At 38.9% G+C, this 15,134-nt stretch overlaps 1 long non-coding RNA gene across 1 annotated transcript in view; it reads left to right on the forward strand.

Annotated features, from left to right (window-relative positions):
* Positions 1-1,652: 1,652 nt before the first annotated feature.
* The window catches only part of LOC126213431 (uncharacterized), a 29,453-nt gene continuing 15,971 nt past the window's right edge, over positions 1,653-15,134 (forward strand). Inside the window, exons 1-2 of the long non-coding RNA XR_007541166.1 lie at positions 1,653-1,713; positions 9,071-9,158. This is a non-coding gene — a long non-coding RNA (uncharacterized LOC126213431). The remainder of the gene's footprint in view (positions 1,714-9,070; positions 9,159-15,134) is intronic.

Genomic DNA, 15,134 nt, shown 5'->3' on the forward strand with positions numbered 1-15,134 from the left:
CATGGCCTTTCACATGACGACAACACCGCCGACGAGTAAGGTAAGTCATCTCCTTTGTAATTACAAGTACTTTTGTAACGGTCTTCTTTCGTCTTCTCTGCAGTGACCACCGTAAACACACTCATAACGCCCGCCATCATAGTCGCGTGATCGATTTACTGTCGCACGCTCGATATGTATCGTTTGGACCCGCGACTTCGATAGGCTATCATTCTTGAAAATTACCCAAATTTTTTTCAGTTTAGTGCCACTTAATTCCAAATTTACAAGAATTGATAATTCCTAGCTGCTGCCAATAGGAAGAATTTCTAAAAGCAAATTATTAGCTATAATTCACGCTGGCAAAATGGTGCAAACAGATAAGTGTCCATATTGTTGTTACCATCCAGTAGCGGAAATACGGAAGCGTCCGATCTAACCCGTCGGCTTTGACCCATGACGTCACAAATATAGCGGAAACGACAATTCCAATATGGCGGATATAGAAACGTTGCATACGTATCACAAAGACGAAAACACATAGAAAAACAATACACACAAAGGTTTCACAAGAACAATCTGCTAACATTAATAGCAAACAAAGATAATAATAAACAAGTGGTACTCAAGGCCAGGCAGGGGGGGGGGGGCTGCGCCCCCCCCCCTGACCCCCCCGCCAAAAAAAAACTCCCAACCTAACCTCGTATTCAGGGCTACGCTACAGATCAATGTGTAGGTCAATGACGTCACACACCACAACACCCTTACGTCACAGGTCAAAGCCGACGCGTAAGATCGGATGTTTCTGTTGACCCCCAGTAGCTAAATAAATGATGGATGAAGTAGTGTATTCCTTATGGGCATAATTTCTTAATTCAGTACCTCGATTCCCATAATGCTACCTTAATAAAATATATCTCATGATATGCCTCTTCAAGATGACAATTCCTGTATCATGTATATGATAAAATGGATGATAATTGAATTGAATTAAATGGTCACTTACAAAACCTATCAAAATTAGGCACTAGAATACAGGAAAACAAATTAGGGAAAATCTGTTATGTCAAAGATATAAACATCTGTCCGCAGACGATTGGAAAGTATGAAAGTCACATAACACGAAAGCAGCGCATTTGATGCAGGAAATACAAAACTGTCAAGACACCTGACAAAGTTTCATACTTTCTGCGATATGAATGGCGCTCTCGCACCTCATTTGCGTTTATATGGCAATATTTACACAGTAGACACTCAAGATGATATAATGTATAGGCCTATACGACTACAAAACACAAACTGTTTCATTGTATCGAAACATTACAGTGTACTCTTTTATTTGTTTCGAAACCGTTAGCTGTTTCAGTTTGCCTATCTCTAACCATTACCGACTACTATGACAACCAAAGATATTTATTCTAACCTGCTTGATACCATCTCCCTTGTCAAAATAATATTGTAGTTTTAAAACTAATTATGAAATGCTTTGATAAATTCAAAATCGTTATGCAAACCTCTAAAACACTGACAGATGGCTATACGGTCTTCCGGCCGAAAGTCATAATTATCAATAAATAAATATGGACAGAATGGCAGGAGGTAGAATAGCATCTTCGTATTACTCTCTTAGTACAGAATGCTTTTCTGTTATTGGCTGATTCTTATGCGCTAGGCAACTGTCCTTGTTGTGTCGTCTGTTTATGCTGTTTCAAAATAATTGATTTGATTCTATAGGTAATAAATTAGCAACAACAGATTTTGTACGCGAAAGAAATCAGGATGAACGTGTATAATGGAAGAGTATTTTTTGGTGGATATTGTCAATTCCTTAAGTTAACGAGGAATTACACAATATCTTTAGTAACTTAACGAGAAGTGTGCCCGATGTTTACTCGACTTTCGTGAAACCCTTTGAGCACATTTGCGAAACGATGTTGATTTTTGAGATAGCGAAGTAAGTGATTAAATAGTCGGTCACAAAACTGAACTGTAAATCTTAACTCGAAGTTGTAGCAGCAAGTAAACAACTATGTGTCACTTCTTGTTACTGTTAAAGAGTCAGCAGTTAAATTATCTTTCAGTGACACGTTTCAACTTGGCGTTTCCTTTATTGCTGGGTAAAATGTTAACTATCTGCTTCCAAACAAAAATTACTTTCAGAAATAGAGATCAACTGGACAAGGCACCACGCGTAAAGTTCGTACGTGTCCAGGTAGATGATAAGCAGAAGTGGCACTAGCATGTGGATAAGTTAACCGAAACGCTCTGTTCTGCCTTTTTTGTAGTCAGAAATCAACTCACGGTTCAGTGTAGGCAAGAGACACTTTCTTTCAGCTCTTCCCCGTGGCTTAATATTTCCTGACATTGCAGCTAAGATGAAAAAAGTATATATTCTACTGAAGTGTGCAATGACAATTTTATTTAAACTTGATAATCTTGCATAAGCCTCTTCAGGGATGTATGGATCCTTATATGACAACACGCATACTCTCTATCCATAATTGTGGTTAATCATAAGGGTAAATGGGTCGACAGAAGCGTCCGATCTCACGCGTCGGCTTTGACCCGTGACGTAAGGGTGTTGTGGTGTGTGACGTCATTACGGCGCGGAGTTTGGTTTGTGAGTGTGGCGTGTTGTAGATGTCGTCGTGTTGTGGTTTGTTGTGCCCTCTGGTGGTATGTTCAGGGTTTTCGTTTGTTTGGTGTATTGGGCTCAGTTTGATGTTGCTCTGTGGCGAGTGCTGCTTGCGTATTTTTGAAGCGGAATTTGTATCAGTGAGTTAACGGTTTTGTGTGAAGGTTAATGTAGTTTGCTGTACGTCGGGTGGTTTTGTTATTAAGTTTAATCGGTTGTGGTTTTTTGTTCAGGAATAGATATGAAAGACAAGATCAATAGTTCTCGGTTGAGGGCTATGATGGGGGGGACAGCTTTAGAGCTGATTTAAGTTCCTACAGCTTTTCGGCGTAATTGCCGAGGTGGTGAAGTGTGGTGTGTGCCGTGAACCAATGAAATTGGTTAAAGTTCCGGCCTCTCGGACCAGGGACGGTTATATGTGGCGCTGTCGCAAAGACGATATATGGCGCTCCATACGCCGCGGTACCTGGTTCGAGAAGTCTAGGTTGGCCATGCGCGAGATTGTGCTTGTTACATATTATTTTTGTTATCGATCCCCACAGAGTTTTTGCGCGCATGAGACTGGTGTGAGTGAGAGGAGCGTTTTAGATTGGTATTCCTTTTGTCGTTAAATGTGTTCGGAATTTATTAAGTACAGGGGTAAGTTGGGGGGGGGGGGGGAGGCGGCGTGGGGTTGTTGTGGAGGTGGACGAGTCACAGTTTGGGAAAAGGAAGTATGGGAGGGGGAAGTCTGTGGCTGGTCTTTGGGTGTGGGGGGCTGTTGTTCCGGGGGGGGGGTTTGGAATGTGTTTTTAGGGTTGTGGAAGGGAGGTCCAAGGCTGAATTAGTGTGGTTAATTGAGGAATATATAGAGCCGGGGTCCACAATAGTTTCTGATGCTTTTTCTTCTTATAGGGGGTTGGGTGAGAGGGGATTTAATCATTTAGTAGTGAACCATAGTTTAGAGTTTAAGAATTATGAGACCGGGGCTTGTACTAATACAATAGAGGGGATGTGGGGGGCGGTTAAGTCAGTTCTTGGGAGGGGGAAGAGGCGCTCTTCCAACCTTCAGTCTCATTTAGATGAGTACTGTTGGTGGAAGAGTGTCCCAGAGGGCTACTATATTGTTCGGGTTTTCTTAAGGGCTGTGGGTAAAATGTATAGGCCGAAAGTGCTTAGTTAGGATGGTCTGGGTAGGTGGGTGGATGGCTGTGGCTCAGGGTGGGGTGGGTGGTTTATTTTGTTGTATAGTATTTGTTAAGGGAGAGAGGGGGAGTGAGTTTGTTTTTTGTTTTAGTTGTGGAGGATCTATTTTGTTGAAGTTTTTGTTGAGTTGTAGTGTGTGATTGAGATTTTTTATGTTGCATTTGGTTTTTGTTTGTGTGTTTTTTATTTGGGGGGGGGGCTGGGGGGGGTTGAGGTGTGGGTGGGTTGGGTTTTTCTTTTGGTTTAGTATTTTTTCGTTGGTTTGTGTCTGTGTGTGTGTGTGTGTGTGTGTGTGTGTGTGTGTGTGTGTGTGTGTGTGTGTGTGTGTGTGTGTGTGAGATTGTGGTGGCCAATCTAGTTTGTGGGGCTGGAACTTTCTTGTGGTAAGTTCTCATTTTTTTTGTTTTTGGCGTACGTGTTGTATATTGGGGTATAGGGAAGTGTTTTTATTGGGAGATGTTTTTGAGTTACATAGGTCAAGGGTAGTGGTCGATCCTAATTTATGGGATCAGGAGCTGCTGTAGATCTGTGTAGGTCAAGGGAAATGTTTGTTCGTAATGTTTGGCGGTGCATTTTGATTTTTGTATTGGGAGATGGGATCGGGAGTTGCTGTTGAGCTATATCCCAGATAGCACAGTAAGCTGGTTTCAAACTTGTTTCCAGATGTAAAGTTCAAGTATATAAGCTTGATCAAAGCTGGAATATTCAGGCCTGTTAGTTGGATTCAAGCTTGAAACAAACATCAAAGTTGGCAGAGTTCAAGCTATATTTCAAGCTTGACTTATCAAGTTTGGCTCCAGCTGTATCTACACATGTTGAATACGGCCTGGTATTTACAGCTTGTTTTAAGCTACATAATCATTAATCTGAATTTATTGAACCTAATTAATTAAATAAATATCAGAATGGAAATGGTGTGAGAAAAAAAATTCTCAAGACACGTATGTTTAAATTTTTCTATTTTCAAAGTGTTTAAAATTGTTTTATTTTAAAATTTAATTATTCTGAAGCCCCTCTGGCCCCGGCACACAGACCAGAGTAGGATCAAATATCGCTGACTTCTGCTGGTATAATGATCCTGTAACAGGTAAAAGAAAATGTTAGCCATACCTGAACATAAAAAAATGTAAAAAGTTGAAACTGATCAACCTAAATATAATTTATGCCCCAGATTAGCAAAATAACTTCAAACTCACTGATGTAGTAAGAATCATTAACTAGTATAAATGTCACTGAGTAAGCAGCTGCTTCTGGTGACTTCATTCCAAAGAGTTTAAAAGTAATTTGAAATAACTTTTTGCTTGAAATTTTTACAGTAAAAATGACATTTGGGTAATTTTGCGATGACTTCATGAAGAAGCCACACATCACTATTTCTAACAGTTTCAGGGCCATTTAATCTGAATTATAAAGAAACTACTGTTTAGAAAAATGTAGATGTTTTATTCTATCGACAATTATTTTTTGGTGAGTAAACCTGAATCAAAATGAAATAAAAGATGAAATCGAAATGAATTTAAGAAATTACCAGTTCAGTGGAACTGAAATGTAAAACAACAAAAAAAGGCGAGATTTTAAAAAGGTAAAATAACATTAAGTTTTAATTTATTTTTGCCATGTACTAGAGAGCTAGTTTAAAATGACCTCTTTTTGCTAAACAACTTGTAATATGTATTCTTAGCTGGTAATCAATTTCACTTTCATCCAGGCTCAATTTTTCTATGTAAAAGAATATGATATTTCTTTACGTTATGTAATAATATTTAACATTTGTAATATTAGCGTACCACTAGAGAAAAATGCACCAATGTACCTGTAATACACTAATATCCTCTTCAGACCCGGTGTAGCAGTAAGGCAGGAGACACCACACACTTAACGAACTATTTTCCAGTATAAAAGAAACTCCACAACAGTCAACAATCATTAACGCGCGTCACAAAGGTAAAATGGCTGTAAACCTAGGAAAGTCAGTGCAAGGCTTATAAACGCTTGTGGCGCTTCCTGTGGACGTCTATGGAAGCTATGCTGCGCGCGCATCTGCTGTACAGCCTTCCAGGGAAATTACAGTTTATTTCAAGCTTGGGAAAATTATTTTAATTCAAGCTAAATTTTTACAGCTTGATGTAAACTGTGTAATAAGTTGATTTTTCAATCTTGAATTTTCAACTGAACCTAAACTCAATATCCACCTTGAAATAAGCTTGATTGCTAGCTGGGATAGGTCAAGGGAAGTGTTCGATCCCAATTCATGGGATCAGGAGCTGCTGTAGATCTGTGTAGGTCAAGGGAAGTGTTTGTTCGTAATGTTTGGCGGTGCATTTTGATTTTTGTATTGGGAGATGGGACCGGAGTTGCTGTTGAGCTATATAGGTCAAGGGAAGTGTTCGATCCCAATTTATGGGATCGGGAGCTGCTGTAGAGCTATATAGGTTCCGGGTGAATTTAAGATGTACTCAACAATTCACGACCAAAATAGTAGAGCTAATTTCCATATAGACTAGGCGTCCCTCTCTAGAGTTCAAATGGAGTTTAATATTACTGTCTGATGCAATCTTGAAGTAATTATCATAGTTTTCAGTTTGAGTAGATTAGTGCTGAACATAATTTGCTGTCAGTGTACTTTATACCATAGTGGTTGCTTCTGTCTGTTAATGTATAATTGACTTCTTCCACATCCACACACATGGACTGACAAAAAAACAATGTATGAATAAATAAACAAATGTCCCATGTCCAGCTATGCTTGTAAAAGTGATATGACTACTACTACTACTACTACTACTACTACTACTACTAACAACCACCCTCCCCTCCCCTCGCATTCTGGAGTGCAGAGTTTTGTTTGTATATAGAGTGAATAACCACCAATTCTCGGGAATGTAATAAGCCATCTGTGTCACCTATAAAATTTAGCTGTTAGGGTGAGACACATCTAAAAATTGATAAACTCACTCATAGCAAAGATGGCAATTTTAGAGCTTTGTCTCCCTCCTCATGTGGAAAAGTATCTGCGAACACCCCTGCTACCTAAACACTCTCCACAGGCTCTGGCAAGCCCAGTGGTACCAACTGACTGCTGTGTCATCCACTGTTAGTGGTGTCATTGTATGCGCTATAGAGGGGTGGAGTCTGAACACCACCCTTCCAGACACTGTCAGGATTAACATGCAGTTACAGGATACCTATTCTTCCATTGGATGCTTCAGTTTATTACTGGGGGTCGACAGAAGCGTCCGATCCAACACGTCGGCTTTGACCCGTGACGTAAGGGTGTTGTCGTGTGTGACGTCATGACGGCGCGGAGTTTGGTTTGAGTGTGGCTGTCTCCAGTTCCGTTTTATCTTATTTTATTTACTTTTCTGATCTGTTTGTTCTATCTCGTGAGATTTTTTTTTAAATTTAAAAACACTTATTACTTATTTTAATTATCTGTTTCCTCGAATTTCGGTTTTAGTTTATTATATTTATCTTTCTGATCTGTTCATTCTATCCCGTGAGATTTTTTTTTTTAAAGACAAAAAACACTAATCAGCTACTGAAGCATCTTCTATGGGTTGCAGGGGTTACGACCCCTGGGGAGGTGGGTGGGTATTCATGCATGGCTGTCTTCACTTACACGTTGTAGCTACGCAAGGTGTCTAAATTTGTTTATATTTAGTTTGCCCCCCACCCAAAACACCCCATTTCCCGCGCTTGTCCCGTTAGTGTCATTAGGCTTCTTGTGGAAAGTGTGTGTGTGTGTGTGTTTTTGTTTCCGCCATATTTGTGACGTCATGGGTCAAAGCAGACGGGTGGGATCGGACGCTTCCGTATTTCCTATTACTGGTTGATGAATGATGGGGAGTGTAAGCGATAAATGGTGAGTCAGTTTTCAATATGGAAAGACGTCCGAGACCTAGGTTAGCTTAGAATGTGAAAATTTTGTTGAGAGTTGGCAAAGCCAACATATCGCAATACAAAAATACTATTGCCGTAATAGATTGATATGTAGCATAGCCCATGATACACATTCACTTGAGTGTCTTATTTCCAATATTGTTGAAAATTCTGATGATGTGGTTAAATTCTAATGTAATAGGATAAAATAATAGTTAACTCTGTTTACAAAGTATAGGAAATGATGAACAAGCAAGCTACTAAGAACCGTTCTGTATGGACTTATCAAGTGTAGCATGCAATGGCAGACTAAGGTACACTGTAAGTGCACTTTCAAGTTTTTAGTGACCATCAGCCGCTAGTACTTGATTGAGTAACCCTCAGTTCAGTACCAGCACACCCCTTTTTTCCTGTGCTTGTATTGAAGAATACGATACAGTCTGTCATGTTTGATTAGTCATTACATTAATCAGTATGGCAGCTATATCATACAGTCATGTGGGCATTACAAAAGCGTCCAATTCCACCCATCTGCTTTGACCCATGACATCATCCATAAGGCAAAAATGGGTACTTCCAGCATGTACAGAATGACGACAATGATGCCACTACAGACACATGCGAACAAAAATAAAAATGACACAATAACGTCTCATTCCAAAAACAAAATAAAACTAATGGGACAGCTGCGGAAAATTGAAGGTGTAGGACAGGGGCAAGCTAAATATACAAAAATAAAAAAACACCACACCATCCCAAAACAAATGATAGCATTCCACTACAGCAATAAAATCACAGGAATCTGACATTTCACTTGACATATATAGCTCAACAGTAGCAGCTGATGCCAAAAGACCAACACTTACAACTCAGAAAAGTGGAACCAAACACCCAAATATTCAAGAACAACGAAACTGCAGTAAACTTAAATAAATAAATTAGACTTATGTCTGCACTACAAACACCTAAGCAATCAGACCTAACAAACACTCAAACACATAAACAAAAAAGAACCTTAATCACTCACTGAAAACACTTCCACAGTCCATATTACCGCACCAACAGCCTAAACACAAAACAACATTAGCATGGTGACAACCAAAACTGAAACTCACCACGTGCACATCCACCTCCAGAGGGCACCAACAAGTACAGTAACACTACATCCACAAACACAATCAACTCAAAGGCTGTGCGCCATAATGACGTCACATGCCACACTGTTACTTCATGGGTCTAAGCAGATGGGTGGAATCGGATGCTTCCATTGAGACTTAGCTAGAATATGGGAGTTTTTGTTGATGATATCCTTTTGGAAGTACTGCTTATGAACTGTACCTCACAGCAAGAATATAATTTGGACATGATTGTTTTTTATTTCTTATTTATCAGTGTCTTGGATTTGCAATAATGGCCTACCCAACTATGTGGATCAAAAAAGAAGGGGCCATGTGACACATCTACTGTGCCAGAGTCGATGGTAAGTAACTGTCTTGTGTTTCTTGCTATTACTTTGTTAATCTGTAAGTGCAGTAAGCAAATGAGATTTTAGCCATGCTTAGAAGTATGAGTAATGCAGAGTAATAAAAATTCCAGTAAGCTTTTTATCTTTATTTGTCTACATTTTTTTCATGTAGACTTCAAGCTAATGACTTTTGCAGACATACTTAGACTGAGTCATAAATAAATTTCAGTAACAATTACATAAACTAGTGATACATATATTCATCTTAATATTCTTAATACTGTATATTACGTGTTACAACAGAAGTCCTGTAGCTTAGAATACACTGAGTGAATACAAACACTTATTTCTAGAAAGATTCCAACTTCTGGAACAGCTGTGCTACAAAAGTTTTAATAGCATGTGGTAGCTTGTTGAACCACAACGGTCCATTAATATAAGGCCAATTGCCAACTATTTTTAATTTTGCCATCAGCCTGTAGTAGTTCTCTTTACTTGTGGCTTCGGATAAAAGTGCGGTGTCAATGGGTTTTCTGTTTCGTGTTGCTGTTGGTGACTGTATTTGTGGTGAAAGATGGGAAGTGAACATGACAAATAATGAGTTGGATGATTAGACAGGAAGACAGAACCAGTGTGAAAATAGTGTTTGACAAACGTCATCATGATGTATCAAATTACATGTTGTCATAATGTATTGTGGAGAATGTTGTCATATCAAACATAATATTTCATAAAATATGAACTGTACTTTTAGGTTCCTGCAATACCACAACCTTGGAAATCTGGCATTTCAAAAATATCCCTCAAAGTTTTTAAAATGATCATTAGGTTACGCTGCAGCTCAGTCAGTCATCACAGCCAGGTTACCGCCAGTCCCATTTGTTGGCTTCACCAACTCTCAACAAAACTATTATGATGCAATATGAAACAATATCCCAAGAAATCCTGTCATATTCTGAGAAACATACAATACAAGAAATACATATGAAAACCAGTAACCATCTTCATGATAGCCAGATTAATAATCATCCCACATGCGATCCATGTTGAAAACAAAAGTAATGAATTTGCATCTTCTGCTGAAACATATCATTAGATTCAGTGATTCTCATTGGTTACTGTTTACTATCGTCCAGTTGGTTACAAGCAAAGGAAGCAAATTGCCAACAGCAGCACGGAGCGGAAGAGCCACCATCACCATAAGTGCACTTAACTCTGGCATCATAATTATGTGTGTTACTGCACTTGTTTAGTTTGTTCCGATTAATGGCAAGGCAGCTTAAGTAACATATTGGACCACCCTTGATATCTTGGTTGTAGCCACAGACTGATCTGTAGTGCAGCCCAAGGTCCAGGTTAGGTTGGAAGGTGACAATGAGATCGTGAATTGACGAAGCCAACGAATGTGAAAGCAGAAAATCTGGTTGTGGTAGCAAACTGACCTGTGGCAAATCCTAATATTTACATATGCACCATATTGAAAAATGCAAGGGTAGTCCAATACGTAACTTTCACCAGCAAGGCTCCCTGGACATTAATTGATGCGTTAACCGAACTGCTCTTTTCTGTGCTACCAGCATTCTGTTCAGGTGTAGGCCTGCCACGCAGTTCCACATTTTAACACAATAATTAAGAAATTGATAAATTGTTTTATAGCACACAATTTTAAAAGTTTGGCATGGAACTGTTTTTGCCATCTGGCTTATCAGATAAAAGCCACTGCTGATTTTCCTCATATACAGAATTAATGAGGTTTACCCTATGAAGATTTTTGTCCAGGTGTGCACCAAGAAAATTAATATTATCTGTCTCTGCTGCTGATATACCAGGTATATTGTTTACTTCTATCTGATTCAAGCTGGTTGTTTTAAATGTTTGCAGCTGGGATTTATTGATGTCAAGAGGTTAAGTCTTGGTGTAGAAAATACGTGGTTACTTCCATTGCGTGCTTAGTAGCAACTGACTGTAAAGCCTCAAACTTTTTTCTTATAACATAAAAGGGAGAAATCATCCACATAGTTTACTAGATGGTGGAGCATTCTATCACACTATTGACAAAAACCAGCAATAGGAAAGGATCGAGAATTGACCCCTGCAACACCCCTGAATCTCTAGGAGGCTCGAATTCTATTGACTTTATTATCTGTTTAGTATGCAAGTTTGGTGTACTGCTTGCAATTTGTTAAGTGTTTGCACAGTAACAGCATGGGTGAATCTTTGGTGTTTTATGCTTTCAATTTCCTTTTAAGCAAGCAAGCCAAGGTTGACTGAGTCAGAGGCTTTGGAAAGATATAAGAAAATGTCTGTTGCCGTGATGCATTGGTCTATACGTTCACTCAACAGGCCATGGTGTGTGACTGTAGTATGTGTTGCATTTCCTGTTGGTGATATGTAATGTTTATTCAAAAGGTTATACATTGATTTTAGATCTTTTATGATATTACTATTCTCTATAATGCATAATGGTTTGCTGTTTCTAGTTTTGGAAGTGTTTTTTTGACTAGTTTTCAGGAGGCTTTGCCTACATTAGTGGAGTGTGATATTGCATTACTGTGGATCTGTTTTCAAAGCTTTGAAAGCTCTACCATAAAGTTGCCTTTTTTTAAAAAACTGTGTTATATTTTTGTTTGCAGTTTTGTTCATTTTTGCAGGACATCTAGGTCTCTGCCTTGAAGTTTAGTAAGTTTCATTTGGAAGTCTAATTTTTATTTCTTCTTCTCTGAGTGTGTTGGCCCTGTCTGCATCTCACTAATGGAGCATCAGCAATTAAAATGTCACATGTAAAACTCATCTAACTTGTCTCTTACCCTTCCATATGGTAGATTATATCCCCTCTGTTCTCAGCTAGATTAGTTCATGTGATTTTTATCTTTTCAAATTTTCTGTTTACTATCTGTTGCACAAGCTTTCCTGGGTAACAAAAATCTGTGTTGTGATACTAACAGTGTCTTCAGCAATTTTTGTTAATCATTGCATAACAGTCCTCAAAGCAATGAGTAATTGTGATGTGTGTTCAGAATACAAGTGGTGGGTGGACAGGGTTTAAATTTAAAGTTCAATGAATTTACGGCTTTAACTGTAGGCTAATGCTGACCAGATTTTTAATGGACTTTAATTTGCCACATGAAGATTATTTTGCAGTGGCAGAAAGAACAGGACTTTAGGTCAGCTGAACACAGGGTCGTCAACACAAAATCGAATATAGGTACCAGAGGAGTATGTCTGATAATAACCAAGCATATTGAAAAGTTGGTCAACTATTATGAGCAGTGTAGTGAATGCATTATTATAGACAAGATAGATACAAAACTGCAATGCATCGTGGCAGAAGTATAGAAACCTACTAGCTCCACATGTGATGAAATGATTGTAAAACTGTATGATGTGATAAAAGGAATTTTTCAATGTTATAAGAGAGATTTTTTACATTAGTGGTACAGTAACTCTATAACAGGAGAAAGAAGAGAGGTGATAATATCAGAACATATACTAGGCATAAAAAAATTGAAGGGTAAGGAGTCATAGAATTTTGTGCAGAATATAGTTCAACAATTGCGAAGATAATCTGAACAAATGGGAAACAATTTGTTGAAAAAAAGCTCTCACATTCTTACAGGAGATTACACTCTTCTTGAGAAATTGTGAAGTTATTTTTCCTGTCTGATAAAATCCTATCTGATCAAAAGTAGTGGGCGCCGTTTGTTGTTGTTGTTGTTGTTATTGTTGTTGTGGTCTTCAGTCCAGAGACCGGTTTGATGCAGTGCTCCATGCTACTCTATCCTGTACAAGCTTCTTCATCTCCCAGAACCTACTGCAACCTACATCCTTCTGAATCTGCTTTGTGTATTCATCTCTTGGTCTCCCTCTATGATTTTTGCCTTCCACGCTGCCCTCCAATACTAAATAGGTGATCCCTTGATGCCCCAGAACATGTCCTACCAACCAATCTCTTCTTCTAATCAAGTTGCACCACAAATTCCTCTTCTTCCCAATTCTATTCAGTACCTCCTCATTAGTTATGTGATCTACCCATCTCATCTTCAGCATTTTTCTGTAACACCACATTTCAAAAGCTTCTCTTCTCTTCTTGTCTAAACTAGTTATCATCCATGTTTCACTTCCATACATGGCTACATTCAATATAAATACTTTCAGAAAAGACTTTCTGATGCTTAAATCTATACTCGATGTTAAAAAATTTCTCTTCTTCAGAAATGCTCCTTGCCACTGCCAGTCTACATTTTATATCCTCTCTACTTCGCCCATCATCAGTTATTTTGCTCAACAAACAGCAAAACTCCTTTACTACTTTAAGTGTCTCATTTCCTAATCTAATTCCCTCAGCATCACCCAACTTAATTCGACGACATTCCTTTATCCTTGTTTTGCTTTGGTTGATGTTCATCTTATATCCTCCTTTCAAGACACTGTCCATTCCGTTCAGCTGCTCTTCCAGGTCCTTTCCTGTCTCTGACAGAATTACATCATCATTGGCAAACCGCAAAGTTTTTATTTCTTCTCCATGGATTTTAATTCATACTCCAAATTTTTCCATTGTTTCCTTTATTGCTTACTCAATATACAAGTTGAATGACATCGGGGATAGGCTTACAACCCTGTCTCACTCCCTCCCCAATCACTGCTTCCCTTTCACACCCCTTGACTTTTATAACTGCCATCTGGTTTCTGTACAAATTGTAAATAGCCTTTCGTTCCGTGTATTTGACTGCTGCCACCTTCAGAATTTGAAAGAGAGAATTTCAGTCAAGATTGTCTAAAGCCTTCTCTAAGTCTACAAATGCTAGAAATATAAGTTTGCCTTTCCTTAATCTATCTTCCAAGGTAAGTCATAGGCTCAGTATTGCCTTGTGTGTTCCAACATTTCTACAGAATCCAAACTGATCCTCCCCAAGGTCGGCTTCTACCTGTCAGACACCTATTAGTGGACATTAATATGGAGTGTGTCCACCTTTCACCTCTGTGACAGTTTGAACTGTGTGTGCATGACGCTCAGTGTGGTGTCTGAATGTCTGTGGAGGAATGACAGCCCACTCTTCCTCAGCAGCCAAAATCAGGGACGGTACTGATGTTGAATGCTGGAGTTAGAAATGAAATTGACATTTTTACTCATCCCGTACATGTTACATTGGGTTAAGGTCATGACTCTCTGGGCAAGGCAATCTATTTCAGGGATGTTATTGTCCACAAACCATTACCACATAGTTGCTGCTTTGTGACAGAGTGCACTGTAATGCTGAACACCGGTCATCATCTCTGAACTGTTACTCCACTGTACACGGCACATAATGCTGTGAAATTCAAAGTGCGACAGTAAAGACTGATGTTGGCGGGAGGGGGGGGGGGAATGTTGTTTTCCATTTTAGTCAAGTTTAGAGTGTTGTCCTTCAAAGTAGTTCCCTTCTGACTGCACACACTTTTCCAGCGCTTCTGCCATTGATGGTAACATTTCTGGAACTCATCTTCTGTAATATCCTCCAAGACCCTCGTCACAGCTTTTTGGACATCTTGTGTTGTTTGAAAGTGGTGTCCCTTGACCACCGTTTTGACTCTTGCAAATAGAAAAAAGTCACACAGAGTGATATCTGGTGAATAAGGTGGCTTTGGTAGTACTGAAATTTGTTTTGAGGTTAAAAATTGCTATACTGACGGAGCAGTGTGGGATGGTGCATTATCATGATGCAGAATCCAATTATCAGCAATGTTGGCACAGACACAAAGAACTCTTTTTATGAAGTCTTTTTAACATTTCTTTGTAGTAATATTGGTTAACTGTTTGTCCAGGAGGCACCCACTCTTTATGAACAATTCCCTTGGAATCAAAGAGGCACTGTGGTCTTCATCTTAAACATTCCTTCTGCCTTCACTAAACATTTTATGCCAATAAAGAATTTGAGCTCTTGATAGAACCTCTTCTCCAAAAGCCTTCTAAAGCTTACCGTAAGTTGTCGTCACGTTTTCACCCAATTTAAC

The sequence above is a fragment of the Schistocerca nitens genome, chromosome 11 (genome assembly GCF_023898315.1).
Source record: "Schistocerca nitens isolate TAMUIC-IGC-003100 chromosome 11, iqSchNite1.1, whole genome shotgun sequence".
Classification (NCBI taxonomy): Eukaryota; Metazoa; Arthropoda; class Insecta; order Orthoptera; family Acrididae; genus Schistocerca; species Schistocerca nitens.